The following is a 14975-nucleotide window of genomic DNA, read 5'->3' as shown; positions in this document are numbered from 1 at the left end:
CAAGCAGCATGGGCTGTAACTCATTCCAGGCCAAGTGCTGAGGGCCATCTGGTAGGTTTAACAGAGCAGCTAAATCTTGAACTTCTTAATTGAATGTGATTGGAATTTAATTCACTACCAGAAATTAACATGACTTGCAAAACTTAATATTTCAGAAAAAAGAGAACATGATTAAAAAAAAAAGTGTTTGTTACAAGATGTAACTTCTCAGAAAGGGAGTTCTGTAGTTGCACCCTACGAATTAAGTTTAAGCGTATGAACAAAGCTGGGATATGTGCAGTTTGACAGGTTTGGCTGTACAAACTAAGTTAACATGTTTCATTAATACATTTGTTAGAAACTGAATATGTTTACTGAAGTTCCTATTTAAATCTCAGCAATGTTGCATCACTTTTTCTATCCTTGTTGGTCAGTTGATGTGTGCAAGTAACTGAATTTCAATTTTCATTTTTAAAAAAGTTTCTTAGCTCATACAATACACAAAGAATTTATGCTGCTATATATTTATTTTTTTTATTTTTTTTTTTACCTCTTACAAAATATGAAAATCCATCCACATCATTTATTTGTTCAAATGTTCTAAATGTTCTGTATGTATTTTTTTAACTTCCTAAGCTGGTGTCCTTCATTTTCAAGTCTTTTTTTTAATGGTAAAATTCCTTGGTGAAATAGCCCAATACACTGTTATGAAAAATTGTAACTCAAATGTTTAAAGTAACTCAACTGTCTTTCACATGCTTCTTTATTCATTGCCTCCAAACTTGCATCTTACATTGCTTTCTTCTTGTTGTTATTTAAAGTTGTTTGTCTTCTTTAATTTCACTTGCTGAGATGAAGTAGTTCTTCAACTTTCAGTGGTTTAATCAGTGTACTAAGAATTATTTAGCAAAACATCCAGTCTAAATAATAAGTAGTTTGCTCATTTTTATTCTTAGCTTTAATACCAATGGTTTGAAATTTCATGCACTTCTGAAAATATTATGACAATATGAGACTACTGGCTATATAGGTCAAATTCTATAAATTTCTGCATTTAAGTTTAGAGTGAGGAGTAAGGAAACTGTATTGTAAGTACCTCTTAGAGTCTTACTTCATTATCTTTAAGGTGTCTTTTGAGAATAACTATTATATATCTTAGGAAAGCCTAGCTGGCAGGACTGCATTATTGTATTGAGCTTCAGGATTTTGAAGTAGGTCAGTGGAAACAGACTTGAATTGGTTTCTTTAGACTGAAGTAGGCTATTGCTCTCTGAAGACTTGAGAGGCACATATGCATATTGTAAGTGGTTGTAATTATCAGATGAACACTCATATCAGATTCAGTTTTCCTATTCAAGGTTGATTTTTTTTTTTTTTAAATGGTACCTCTTGTGCTGTCCTTTGATGCTGTGTTTAGGAAAATGAAGAAAGCATGAGTAGGATAGAACGCAGTACCACACATTCTGAAGGCACCTGAATGACTAGCCCAACAGTTGCATGATTTGAACACGAGCCATTTACAGATATTTGTTTTGCCAACTTAAATGGAAAGGGGTACCGGTTACTTGACAGGCTGATTGATTAGCTACCTGCAGTATATAGTTAACAAAAAATGAGTATTATTAGATTCAAAAATCATAGCCACATGCTTAAATACATCAAGAAAGATGTTTCCTATCCTTTAAAATGGAGTTTTACATTTAAACTTGATTTGGATTGTGTCCATTACTATTGCATCTGCAATTCTTGGTGTTTTATTGCTGCTGTAGGATAAGTTAACGCTCAAATAATGGATATTTTGGTACAAAATAAGTATTAGTAGACAGGATTAGGTAATTCATTTAATATGATTCTTTTCATTGATCCATCAAACTATCAGTATTATAATTTTTCTGGATTGTGTAGTTCCATTATTGTACTCTCTGATCAGAAGCTCTTTCTCTTTCCTCTCTCTCTAAAAAAAAAAAAAAAAAAAAAAGAAAAGCTCAGATTGGTTTAAATACTAATTACTTTGCATTCAGTGGAAAAAATCCATGGACATCTGTGGGAGTCTAGGTCCTTGATTCGTGAAGTCAAGGTTTCTTCACATGTATGGAGACCTCTTTTCGGGAGGATAGATGAAAGTGCTGTGTAACATATCATGTTATCTCATGCATTTAACAAGAATGGTCTTGGGTTTTTATTCGAACACCTAATTTTCTATAGTGTTTTCAAGCCATCCAGTTTCCTGTTTACTAGTAATCCATAAAATTAATGACAAGAACTTAACAGTAATGTAGAATGTAACCAACTTTGCGTCTTTGTCACTTAAATATTTTTTGTGAACCTGAGGACTTTGAAAGGAGTAGAAGCACCATTAACACAATAGCTGATTTGTGAAATATAATAGAGACTTGATATTATGATTTGATTTTTGTGGTTTATGAATATTGAAGATGTTTCCTGTTACTGCCGCTCTCTTTTATTAATTTATACTCTTGTGTAATACAATTATTAAGCATTTTCTCTTGAATTCAACTCTGACTTCTGTTTTTATGAGTGTTCTTCTGCAGTACCCCTTCTATTTTAAGGGTTTAAGGGTTTGGTGTGTTTTTTTGTTTGTTTATTTTTAAATTTTGTGGGATAGATGGGATGGATAGGGGTTGAATAGTTAATACTGGATCTATGAAATACAACTTTTTTTTTTTAATTTTCGGTTTTCCATCACTAGAGATTTATTTTATTTTATTTTATTTTATTTTTTATTTTATTTTATTTTATTTTATTTTATTTTATTTTATTTTATTTTATTTTATTTTATTTTATTTTATTTTATTTTATTTTATTTTATTTTATTTTTACCCAGATGCTATGCAAAAATAGCTCTGATTATTTATTTTAAATCTGTACCTCAGTTACTGAACAAAACAAAGAAGGCTGCCAAGAGCATGTTTTACAGGATGTGGATATCAATTTATTTAAAATGCTTTCTAAAATAAATTGGAATGCACTGTACTATAATTTAAGTATACTTCTATGTGGTTACTCAGGAAGCTGTTAATAAATAAATAATAATTTAAAAAAAAAGATAAAAAAAAGCAATTTTACTGATACCTGCAGGAATCTAGAATAGTGGTCATTCATATTAAATTTATATCAACTTTATGAGGTTTTTGTCATCTTGACACATTTATGGAGCTGTTAAATTTTTGCTGCCTGGGGGATATAATGTACTTGATGTGACCCCACTTATTAAATCAGGACCATGCAAGTAACACTGATGACATGTCATTCAAGAATAAAACGGAGCCAGGTCTTCTCTAGTTCTAGAGAAATTACATAGGTGACAGAGAAATAGCTAGGAAAACTGCCTAAGAATTCCCATGATGATTAAGTTGAATCATATCCATTTGAACAATAATTATCTTAGTGGAGTAAAATCAAAACTTTTTTTAAGCTTAATTTATTTATTTTGGAAAAATATCCAATAACCAAAGAGTATCAGTATCCACCGTAGTTGAGAGAGATCAAATTTGTAATTACTATATTTAGAATAGACCAGTTAAGATTCCGTATTATTGATCAGAGTTTTCAAGCTCATGAATAATTAACTTGTCATGAAGAAAGCAGAAGTGTTTCTGTATTTCTGATCTTTGTATTTCACAATCACTCACTGAAAAACATGAAGAACTTAAAAAACAACAAATATGCCCATACTTATAGCTTTGTTTTCTCTAGAATACGTGGTATTTTTGGCTGGTATTTTGGTTCAGAATCGAACACTTCAGCTTCTTGAAACTTTTGTTTGTTTAAGTAGTTGTATAACAAATTTTGGTTTAGATTCAGATTAATAGTAATATAATCGTTAGTAATTTTGTTTTATTATACAAACCTAAAAGTTTTGCTTTGAAGTTTTAGAGTTAATTTACAGGTTTCTTTTTACCAGTTCCTTTATTTATTTATTCTGTGACAGGGAACATTCTGCTGGAAAAGGTTTTCTCTGCTTCATATACAATCTTTCTATTTTTAATAGATACTAACTGCATGGTCATGCACATATTACTGAAACTCTCAGTAGGAAACATTGGTTATATTAACTTTTTAGATTCACTTATCTGATGATAAATATTGCCATTTCTAAATATAATATAATATGGCATTTACTGAGTTGAATCATAGCCATGCAGAGATGGTATTGTACTTTGTAATGTATTCAGAGTCCCTCCTTTTACTATTTTTAATTTAATTTTATTTTTTTATGTAAAGCTACCAACAGCCTGATGGTTCTCTGGTATTGATGTTGTGAACATATTTATCTTGCCAAACTGATTTAAAAATTATTGTATGAGACTGTGTGTTCTGCTGTTCACTGCAAATTGTTTCTGCCCTCATGAAAAGTATTTTGAGTATAGCCACTTATTTAATATCTTAGCATTGCAGTTTTCTCAGTGAACCAATTCAATGACACATGAAAATGAGAGTTAATCAAAGCTTTTGTGTATTGGTGTTAGCAATTTCTAACTCTTCTTGTTCTTTCTACTTTTCTCATTGTCATTTCTGTTCTTAATGATGAGAAGTACACACAAATGAAACCCAAATTATGAGTTTTTACACAAAAGCATGCTACATCATGTAGGCAGGAGTTCAAGCCCCCACAGAAGGGGCTTGAAACTGGATGGTCTTTAAGGTCCCTTCCAAACTGAGCCGTTCTATTATGATTCTATGATGATAAATATAATTATGAACATAGTACAAATATAGATAAATATAAACTTGTCTGTGTCCAGAGAGTTCAGAAGACAACCAGCTATGACTAATTGTAAAGTAGCCACAGGTTTTCTCACTAGACTAATTTTTTTATGCTAAACAGGCAAGAGACAGGCAACTTCCACAAATCTAGTTTAGTCTACAAATCTTCCTGACAGATTGCAAATTATAGCATCCAGAATTTTTCATCAGGGAGATAAATGAAAGAAGCTGAAAGCAAAGGTATTAATATTATTATGTCAAAGATACATATCCAGTCATGTGCCATATATCATATATAGCACTTAATTTTAAGTTTCTTTCTTTCATTTGTGTAGGTATATTAAAAACTTAGAAAATTACTTGAGAAGAGCAGTGGGTATTATTTTTATCTTAATAACAGCATTTTTTACTATGTCCTCAGTGCTTATGTTATTTATTAATATAATCTCAGCAATTTAATTTAGCTACTTTTATTTTCATCCTGTTAGTGTTGTGGTGTTCTTGGTGTTTTGTTTTTTGTTTTGTTTTGTTTTGTTTTGCGTATTTTTTTCCTTTTCCAGTTGTTCTTCCAAAAAATGTGTTGCAAGTTCTTTTACAAAAAAAGTTTACCTGTGTAACTTGGGCTTAGTTTATGTGGACAAAATAAGATATATACATATATATATATATATATTATTTTTTTTAATGAAAATTGAACAAGCTGTGCATTTTTGGAACTAAAAAGCCAAACAGGCTTAGTTACATTCCCATTGTTGTAGATTTTGTACTAATTAAGCAGAACATAAAATGTGCTTCGTAGAGAAAATATATTTGTAAAAATTGAAACCTCAGGAAAAAAAACAAGACTGCAGACAATTTAAGGTATGCACATCACACACAAGAATGTGAGAGATGCTATTGTTAAAACATATCACTAAGGATCCTTAGTAAGGATCACTAAGTAATCCTTACTAAGGATTACTATGTCAGCAATATGCAGAAATATTTTAATGAATGACGGTGATAGACACATCTGAAAGACAATTATTTTCTACATGGCAAGAGGTGTCTTTTATAGCCCAATATGAGGAATAAAGTAACTTTTAAGTTTAGGTTTATCTTAAGAAGTTTCTCCTCAGTAGCGGAGTCTGTACTTGACTTAGAAAATGTCATTCGATCTGGGGCTTGGAATTTGGGTTTATGGGCTATGTTACCATGCCAAAAAAATCTTATGAGATATTGAAAAATGGCTGTTCTGGGCAAAAGAAAACTGGAGAAAGTTTTTCAATGACCTGATCTTTTGACAACTGTATTAATAAGAGCTTCTAGTTCCAAGATTCATAAAGGGTTCCAGCTATAACAGAATTTATCTGCTAGTTATTTCAATTTTTTCCAGTCTGTTCTTGTGCTATTTATCAAAAGCCAGACAGACAAGATGAACCTTCTTACTATGTTAGATAAAGTATTTCATTACAATTTCCATTATCATAAGAAAAGAGAAAAATCGTTCTGAACTGAAAACTATGTCAAAATATTTGAAACAAATACAAATTGCAGGAGTTGAAATATTTAGTTCATTCATCTGGTTTGGGTCTATTTTTAAAACTTCTGCTTCTGGTTTTTAAATAAGCTTCTGCCAGGGTATTCTTCATTTTGTGGGATTTTTTTTTTTCCTAGTTACTCACCTGTCTTCTCATTGCTTTTCAATGTCTTCTGTTACTACAAGTATCTCACAGTCTAATGTTTTTCTTGTACAGTATCATTAAAAACTCCTATGTGTCTCGTGATGAGACAGTGATTTTCTGATAAATCACAAGCAGTGATTTATCAGTAATAAATTATTAGGAGTAATATTACAATAAAATTATGTAAATAGACAAAAGGTGGTTAAGGTGAATGTTCTGAACCATGCAGCTTACCAAAAAGATGGAATTGTGTAGGTATTCTATATGTCAGGACAAATTCATGCATTAATTTTTTCAGGGGGAAAAAAGAGCAAAAAAAAAAAAAAAAGACTCATTCAGTCTTCAGTTCTTCTCCATGCATTTTTTGAACTTCTTCCATCAGCATTTATGGACCACAGATTTTTAGAGTGCCAATGTTTCTCCTGATCGTAGTACTGATCCTGGACAAGATACATAGTGTGCAGTTCCTTCAGTCTGCTTTTGAGATCTATAAGGGAAAGTTGCACTGCCTACAGACCTTGTGGGCTTCTGAAGTTTGCAGGGTTGATTTTTATGAGCAAGAGTGCACTAACACCAATTTCAGGCCCATAACAAGTTAAAAACTCTCCTACTTGACTGCTTGCATCTATGAGGAATGATATTTGTTACTAAGAGGAAATAGATGTTGAGGTCTCTGAAGGGAAAATAACCTCTTCAGGAAAAAGCAAGAAAGCTTCAAATCCATCAGCTTTTACAACAGTATCCTGATTTCAGTAACAAATACCAAGGTAGTTAAAAGTGGACTTTTCAACTCTTAAGCAAAGGGGTGTCATTTTGGATGAAATAATGCAAGTTGTACAGGAAACAGGGATTTTTGTCATTTGCTTATTGTAGATTCAAAAAAGTAAAGATTAAGGGAAAAAAAAACCTGTCATGTTATGCTGGATAAATGTCTCTTGGAGAATACAGATGAGTTTAAGGAAGTTCAAAAAAAATCTGTTTATTGCTTACTTTATGGATTATATTAAAAGACTTTTTTTTTCCTCTGGTCAGAAAAGAATGTTTTTAGTGATAATATAAAATAATTGTGTGGGATTGTGCCTGTTAATAGCTAACTGTAATAGCTAATTTTAAGCAGAGAGCAAGAGACAACAGCTAATAGAATTTGGCAAAATTCAGGAAGGAGAGACCTGTTTTTGTACATTTTAAGGTACATGTCATGCCAAATAAATAAATAAATAATCTCTAGAGCAAATCACTTTGTTCTCAAAATTTCTCACATCAATATACCCAAACCATATTTTTATCTGCAATAGCAAAACTTTTTTGTCCACAAAACTGCTCAAAATATCTTTAAGGAAGAGATCCAAAATAGAGCCAGTATTTGACATCTTAAGCAGGAAAAGAGCTGTGAAACTGACTGAAACACATCAACATGCAGTCATTTCTCCAGTTCAATATTTGTTTGGCGTTGCTTGGCATAGAAGTAGTGCAGGCTGCTGGCCACTGGCCTGTTCACTTCCTGAACACATGAGCTTGGCATAAATACCACTAAGCACACTGTAGAGGGGCAGACTTCTCTCAAAAACCTGGGTTCAGGGCAAGTATGAAGAAACTGTATTTAGAAGTTTCATGGAAGACTCCAGACAACTCCAGTGACACTTGAAATATATTAGATCCCTTTAGAAATGCCAGCCACATGAGCTACTGACAGTCAGGCATGTTCTAAAAGCTCATAGTATGAGATTTAATTGTGGTTTTGACCATTGAGGGTTGTAGTCTGTGAAAGACATTCGGTCTTTCCACAGAGTGCTTTCTGCTTTTGCGTGAACTGGCCTCTTTCACGCAAATTGCTCAGTGTGTCTGGTTAAACAATCATAGAATTATTTAAATTCCAGAAGTAACAATACATAATTGAAAAGAAAGTGGGTAAACAGGTGAGCATCCTGATTACGTATATCTTAAAACACTTAATTACGAGTAGCAGATGATGATCTAGTTCATGGTATGCTGAGGCATGAGAATGACCTATCTAGCCTGTGCAGGTAAGGTTGTATGGCCAGGTCAGGAGATCTCTGTTCTCTCAGAAATATTCAAAACAGTTCCAGTCCATCCTCTTTGACAGAAGACAAGTGATGTATGCTGGAGGGAAAAACAGATTGTAACAACCAGAGTGGCTATAGGAGGTCAGCCCAAGTGAGACTCTCTAGCCAAGCATTCCACCTCAGGCAGAGATGAGAAGTGTGCCAAAAGCAAAGAAAAAAGTTTTTTATTTTCCTGTATGAATTTGTTTACTTTGATAATCCATACTTGGAAAAGACTGGATTCTTGTTTGTCTCTTATTTGTTTTTTATAATATATCGACACACATCTTATTTTCACCATAACTGTCTTTCCCAGACTGAAGAATTCCACTCTTAAGTCACATCCGTTGCTTTTCTCTGTGCTTTTCCCAATTCTTCTATATCGTTTCTGAGTTGTAATCAGTGCATGCAATAGTCAAGACACCTGTGCATCATGCATTTCCATGACAGCATAACAATGTTTTCTATTTGCTCTGTTCCTTATTGTTCCTTGCATTTGGTTCATTTTTTCATTGTTACAGAGCTTTGAGCTGATGTAATGAAAACCCTAAGACACCACTCCTGAGAAAGCATAGAGTCCATTGTTTTTTCTGTGAAATTCAGATTCTTTTTTCTATATGCATCACTCTATATCTATCTTCCTACATCTAATTTAATCTGCCATTTTATGGTACAATTATTCAGTCTTTTTTTTTTTTTCTTCCCACTGAAATTATTCACAGTTGGCTCCTATCCTCACTATCCTGAATTAACCTTGTATCATGAAACTTCGTTCTTCATTTTCCCCGCCAACAGTGAATATATTTTAAAAAAAAAAAAAAAAAAGGTACTAGTACAGAACCTGAAGTATTCTGTGCAGCTGCTCATTCGTTTTTTTTTTTTTTTTTCCCTGCTTTTTGACTTTGAATTCATCCCTGAAAAACCTTCCCTTTTAATCTAGAGAAGATGGAGGAACCTTCTTGAATGCCTTACATATTGACAGTTGTCTTCCTTTTCTATACATTAATTCATAACCAGATCTGGACATTCCCTTTTCCTGACTAACCCCAGTAAAAGCTTGTTTTGAAACCAATAGAATACAAGTATTTTCCTCTGTATTTTCCTCTACAAACAGCTGTCAATGAAAAGCATACAGCACACTGTAGATTAAGTTGCTCTTAAAATAACATTTATTTCTGAGATATTCAGCCATTTGCAAAGTCTGTATATGGTCGCTTGCATTATTCCCCTTTTACAATACTATTTAGGATTCCAGCCAGGAAGTAACAAGTGGAGTACATTTGCCTCAAGTCATTATATATCATAAAATATGCCAAAATGCTGACCAAAATGATATGTGTTCTACTTAATACATTATGTTTTGAGCTTAAAAGCAAAAAGATTTATTGATAAAATTAAGGTATCTTGCAAGTTTTGGAAGTTGAATTCCTTCTCATTCATTTATTCAGTTGTTTGTAGAGTCTTAATATTTACACCTCAAATTTTGCCATCATTTTACACTGCATTGATTCCAATGAGTATTGGACTGAATTCAGTGTGTGAATAAGACAAGAAATGCTATTCTTCTTAGAAAATGAACACCTCTGATATATGCTACTCAGTTTAAGGATGGCTGGGGAGAAGCGTATTTTGAACACCATTAACAAAAAAAAGTTCTTTGTTTTTGGTTATCTTTGAAGAGGTACAACCTTTTTTTTTTTTTCTTTTTTTTTTTTTTTTTGTGAGACTGATTTACGGTACTCCGAAAGCCATTATCTGTAACACACTAGTAATTACTCTTGGATATTATGTGTATCCATCTTTTAATAAGAGTTGCTTTTGAAATCAGCTCCTCCTTAGACCTAGTCTAGGAATAAAACCATAATGCCAAGTTTATGATATCTTAGTGTGTTGCTATGGAAGTGATATTAGCAATATTAGAAATCCAGCGTTGTGGGCTGTGCAACAGTGGAATGTGATAGAAACTGAAAGCATTGATGTGACAGAAGAAGCAGCTTTCATTTCAACAGAAATATTTTGATTCTTTGGAAAACCATTGGAGAAAATGAAGACAGTGTATCGGAGTTAAGTAAGTATATTTGGATATTGCAGTTTATCTTCATGAGAATGTCTAGAACAGAAAAGCTAAGTCCTTAATTGTCAATGTTTTGAGAAAAATAAATGTTAAGTCTAGAATAACCACAGATTTTTCTTATTAAGACAATGATTTTATTTTCCATTTTTTTCCTCTTTGCTATTGTGGTCATATGTTTTTGTTTTTGTTTTTTCTTTTATCTTTACTTTACATTTTGATTCTGTGATGAGAAACAGACCAAACAGAAAGCAGCAGCCTTTTTTAGCTTAGTTCCTTTAGTTCCTTTTTTAGCTGTGATTATTTCCTATATTAAGTATAACTGGCTCTGTCTTGGGCCCTTGCATACTAAGCCTGTTGATATTGAGTAATTATTGTGTAGCCCTATAATATATATTTATGTGCAGCTTAAGGTATAAGCTGATCAGTTGAAGTTTTTTACAATGTACTAAGATGCATGGAAAGATGAAGGACTGAAGAATGGATCAATAAAGTCATTACTGGATGGAAAATGCTATGAAAACATCACAGTGATGTACGATTAAAGAACAAAAATCATATACAATCACTAGTTCGAGCTTTTGACAGGAAACATGAGCCTAAAGGCATAAATGACTGTGAATGGCAAAATGCAGCTGCTGCCTTCATTTGAATAGCCTAAAGAAGACAGGAGAGCAATCAAAATGTTTCCTAGCAATAAGCAATCATTTCAGAGCTTTAGTTGACTTGAAAAGCAATAGCAAGTTAGACCCTGAAGAGTACTAGACAGGATCCTGTGATGTGTCATTGCCAACCCCTTTGGAGGAGATACTGTGAATAAAGGAATATTCATGAGAAAAGGAAAGTTCCATAGGGAATTAAGCAGCTGCAGAACCCCCAGTCTCTGCATGAAGGATCACACATGTTCCCATCTCTGCAGCTGCCCTTCAGCCTCTCTTCAGCTGCTGAAAAACCCATCTTTGCTTCCCTCTTTCTGATCCTAATGAATGCTCCACAACAGTAACTCAGGACTGTTTGCATGTTCTGCAGCAATTGGATGCAGTGCTAGTAATATCCATTCTCGTGTACACTATGGTTTTACATTTACTAGTATTTGTTTGTTTGTTTGTTTTTCTTTTCACCAAAAACTAGTGAGAACATATTAGTTGCCCTAAAAATATGCTGGAGCTGTATAACTATGCACAATAACTATCACAAATAAGTTCATGTTGTTAGTACAGTTTAAGTACTACAGTGGTTTCAGGAAGAAAGAGATTCTAGGGGAGACACTGGCATATACTGCCCAGTGTATTTTGCAGACATGTCCACAGCTATCTTTAATCTTACTGACATCAAACAAAGCATTTTTGAGAGCAGGTGAAGAGGTAAGTAGCTGTAAAATATAAAAATAAACTATCTGTATCATCAGAGGATGATATTTTTGTTGACCTAGCTCCAGATTTTCCTGCTTTACATAGCTCCGTTTCTCTTCATTCACCTTCTTCTCTTTTATTGCATTCCATTATTGCCAGAAACAAATGAAATCCAAAAATTCTGTAGAGAAAAACAAGTTAAGCACCCCAATCTGTTTGCAGCAGCATGAGCTGCTGCTCCACTAAATCCAATATGTGTGTGCACAGGCCTCAAGCATAGCCTTGCCCCAGTGACTGTTGGGGATGCAGACTTACTGCTTACAACAAATCATTGTAAGTCAATCAGAGCTCTGGATACCCTGGTGTTTTGGCACGTTTTGTTTGTAAGAATGGCATTTCCAAATGTTAGAAAGCTTTGGGAAAGTTTCATTTTGTTATTGCCTGTGTTAGACTTACTTTTGACTGCTGTCATCTTGACATAATTCTTAAAAAATCCTAAGCAAGTCACAGAAAAATAATTTGGTTGGTAGTGTACAGATGAAGAATTTCTGTTGTTACTAAGTTGTTAATGGAGGTGTAGCACTATTATATAGCTTTGCTTACACCAGGAAAAAATGTAAAACAAGTGCTGTATTAACCTGTGAAAGTTTAAAACACGCCTGTGTGACCATTCAGATGTTTCCTGTTGCCTACAAATGATTACTAAGGTGAAGCAAAAAATATATCCTAAGTACTTCTGTTGTCCAATGAGAATAAATAGATTATTATTTTCAAGCCTTCTTGAGGGGCCTGGTCACCAGTCATATGGCATCGTTATTTCTTCCCTTACAAAGCTTTTTGTAATGGTTAATGGAGTGTTCTACTTAAAAGTTCTTGAGCCGTTATGACCAAGAGCTGTTTCAGGTAATGTGTCATTCTCAGAGTAAAGAGCTTTTCACAAGCATAGAGATGGAAAAGGCATCCAGAGCCTTTTCTACATATAGGAAATAACACAAATTCGAGTTTTTCTGAATTGGCTTAAACTGAATTGCAGTCTGGTTCATAAAGTAAGCCTTACTTTTAGTTAAGTAAATGTCCTTGCAGTCTTTTCCACTGTTTTTCTATGTCAATTTAAATAAACCCATAAACTGATCATATCCTTGATTGAAAGTTAAGACACAAATTTAAGAACAGGTTTTTTTTGTTATAGTTGGTTTTCAGAAGACAGAAAAATCTACTATATGTAGGTATCTGAGTAAAAACAGCTTCTGTTCTGGTAGCTGCAGTAAGAAAAAATCAGCGTTAGCTTTCAAACTGATACTGATATTCAGTGGCATGTTTTTGCTGTACAATTACGTGGACTCTTTACTTGAGTTATAACTCATCCTAACCAAGTTATCCACACAAAAGAGCTGGGCTTCAGTTTGCTCACTTAATTTAATGGGAATACAGGCAGTTGTCCAAGTGCTGCCTTGCAGCTGAAACCTACTGTTGAGGATTTGGACAATGTCAATAAGCCATGGATAGTCACCCAGTCTTAGTGCAGATGTCAAATTTAGTCAGTCACCTGTAGTAACTGTGCAGTGAGCACCCAAAGTGTACCTTGCAGATCAGCATTATGTAACATTGAAGCTTATTGATCCACATGGTCCTGTAAAAAGGTGAGGCTGGAAGATAATGAAAAGAACACTGCTGGGGGACTAAATAAACCAGCCAGTGTGGGTTTATTGCTAAGTAGCGTTTAGAACTGTTTATCATTTAAAAACTTAATGAAATTTCTATAAATAAAATCTGAGTTTTGCTCAGTGTACGGACTATTCCTACAATACAGAGGAATTCATAGTTGAAATTTACCTGAAGATGAAAGCCTCAGTAAATGTGTACTGCTAATAAACAGGTAACGTGTAGTTTGGGAAGAAATGCAAAATAATGGAGAAAAATGATTGCTAGTGTCTCCTAATAAAAACTAATTTTGCATAGGATATGAAGTAGGTGATGGAAATGTCTTTAGAATTTGAATATGGAAAAAAAATATTTATATCTTCAGATGAAGATAAATCATGTTCCTGCTTAGTTGATGCCTTGTTTTATGAATAATGTATTTTAAACTGTAAATGTAGCGTGTTAACTGATAACTATCAAAATTGGAATCATGGGATAATAGCACTAAGATCAGGTAATGGTAATCAGTTGGTTTTTGACAATTCATTGCTTTGTAGACAGAGCCAGAACAGATACCAACTGATTAACAAAAACTTTGGAGATAATTGGTCCAAATAAAAAAAGCTTGAAGGAATATGGAAATTATCATCGTCGTTGATATTAAGTTTTTGCATACAACCAAACTTCTGGAAAAGAGTTTGAAGAGGAGATAACCTATAGATGCTTAGCAGAATCTTTATTGGAATACATAAATTAGGAAATAAATTTTCACTTGTCTAAAGTTCATCCTAGTGCAGGCTTACAGTGCTTATTTTAAGTAAAATTAAAAAAAAAATAAATTACTTCCACACTAACTTAGTTTTTCCACAGTATATTTCCTTACTGGTTGTATGCTAGCTAGGAACAAAAGAGATTTACAGAAATACCTTTGCATACCCACATGATGTACTGTACGCATAACTGAAGTGTGAAAATCAGTGCTTTTCTATGTTGAATGAAAAAGTTTGAGAAAAGGCATAGCTTAATGGGCTCAGAAATGTTAAAAACATAAACCAGTTTACATAGTGGAAAAATCACATAATAAGCCTGGGTGTGAAGTAGATGAAATGTCATGAAATAAGTCTCTGTGCAATGGATGCTGTTGTCAGAGCAACCACACTGTGGAATTGCTCTGATTAGATTCAGAGTGGTTTAGTTTAACCCTCATGTTGCTAGTTTTTTCTCTTACGTTCTCTACAGTAACCGGCTCATTTCTTAATTTGAGCACTGAATATATTTTATGAAGCTAGTTGGCAAACAATACTCGAAGTGTTGAGAGACTGAAGCAAAATTTGTCTCCTCTCAATTTAACGTGAACTTTATTGTAGCTTGAAATTAATCTTGAATTCAGTGGCAGTTCAACAGCTGACTTCCTTATATGACCTTGATTTGACTTTAATGAACTCATGAAATTCTCTATCTGTAAACTTGATGTCAT

At 33.3% G+C, this 14975-nt stretch overlaps 1 long non-coding RNA gene across 6 annotated transcripts in view; it reads left to right on the top strand.

Moving 5' to 3' along the window:
• Nucleotides 1-10164: 10164 nt before the first annotated feature.
• LOC106019500 (uncharacterized) overlaps nt 10165-14975 on the top strand; it is a 76602-nt gene continuing 71791 nt past the window's right edge. For all 6 annotated transcript variants that reach the window (XR_011809025.1, XR_002405603.4, XR_011809024.1 and 3 more), the window contains exon 1: nt 10165-10502. This is a non-coding gene — a long non-coding RNA (uncharacterized lncRNA). The remainder of the gene's footprint in view (nt 10503-14975) is intronic.

The sequence above is a fragment of the Anas platyrhynchos genome, chromosome 4 (assembly GCF_047663525.1).
Source record: "Anas platyrhynchos isolate ZD024472 breed Pekin duck chromosome 4, IASCAAS_PekinDuck_T2T, whole genome shotgun sequence".
Lineage (NCBI taxonomy): Eukaryota > Metazoa > Chordata > Aves > Anseriformes > Anatidae > Anas > Anas platyrhynchos.
The sequence above is the reverse complement of the archived record's forward strand: the minus strand, read 5'-3'. Positions and strand labels throughout refer to the sequence as shown.